The sequence below is a fragment of the Arachis hypogaea genome, chromosome 15 (genome assembly GCF_003086295.3).
Source record: "Arachis hypogaea cultivar Tifrunner chromosome 15, arahy.Tifrunner.gnm2.J5K5, whole genome shotgun sequence".
Taxonomy (NCBI): Eukaryota; Viridiplantae; Streptophyta; class Magnoliopsida; order Fabales; family Fabaceae; genus Arachis; species Arachis hypogaea.
The window spans coordinates 114,169,496-114,170,642 of NC_092050.1; the positions used below are offsets into that span (position 1 = coordinate 114,169,496).

Genomic DNA, 1,147 nt, shown 5'->3' on the forward strand with positions numbered 1-1,147 from the left:
AATACAACAATCCAGAGATAACCTTTCAAAAATTTTCAAACAGGAAGATGAGATGGCAGCCGAAAATAACAATAATGTAAGGAAGATGCTTGGTGACTTTACTGCACCTAATTCCAATTTACATGGAAGAAGCATCTCCATTCCTGCCATTGGAGCAAACAACTTTGAGCTGAAACCTCAATTAGTTTCTCTGATGCAGCAGAACTGCAAGTTTCATGGACTTCCATCTGAAGATCCTTTTCAGTTCTTAACTGAATTCTTGCAGATATGTGATACTGTTAAGACTAATGGAGTAGATCCTGAAGTCTACAGGCTCATGCTTTTCCCTTTTGCTGTAAGAGACAGAGCTAGATTATGGTTGGATTCTCAACCCAAAGACAGCCTGAACTCTTGGGATAAGCTGGTCACGGCTTTCTTAGCCAAGTACTTTCCTCCTCAAAAGCTGAGCAAGCTTAGAGCTGATGTTCAAACCTTCAGACAGAAAGAAGGTGAATCCCTCTTTGAAGCTTGGGAAAGATACAAACAGTTGACCAAAAAGTGTCCCTCTGACATGCTTTCAGAATGGACCATCCTGGATATATTCTATGATGGTTTATCTGAGCTATCAAAGATGTCACTGGACACTTCTGCAGGTGGATCCATTCACCTAAAGAAAACGCCTGTAGAAGCTCAAGAACTCATTGACATGGTTGCTAATAACCAGTTCATGTACACTTCTGAAAGAAATCCTGTGAGTAATGGGACGCCTATGAAGAAGGGAGTTCTTGAAGTTGATACTCTGAATGCCATATTAGCTCAGAATAAAATATTGACTCAGCAAGTCAATATGATCTCTCAGAGTCTGCATGGAATGCAAGCTGCATCTAACAGTACTCAAGAGGCTTCTTATGAAGAAGAAGCTTATGATCCTGAGAACCCTGCAATAGCAGAGGTGAATTACTTAGGTGAACCTTATGGAAACACCTATAACTCATCATGGAGAAATCATCCAAATTTCTCATGGAAGGATCAAAAGCCTCAACAAGGCTTTAATAATGGTGGAAGAAACAGGTTTAACAATAATAAACCTTTTCCATCATCCACTCAGCAACAGACAGAGAACTCTGAACAAAATGCTTCTAATTTAGCAAATCTAGTCTCTGATCTA

At 39.8% G+C, this 1,147-nt stretch overlaps 1 non-coding gene across 1 annotated transcript; it reads right to left on the minus strand.

Moving 5' to 3' along the window:
- Positions 1–448: 448 nt before the first annotated feature.
- Positions 449–556, minus strand: LOC112753253 (small nucleolar RNA R71). Its single transcript, XR_003177646.1, has one exon. It is a non-coding gene; the product is annotated as a small nucleolar RNA R71 (small nucleolar RNA).
- Between the last annotated feature and the right edge of the window lie 591 nt (positions 557–1,147).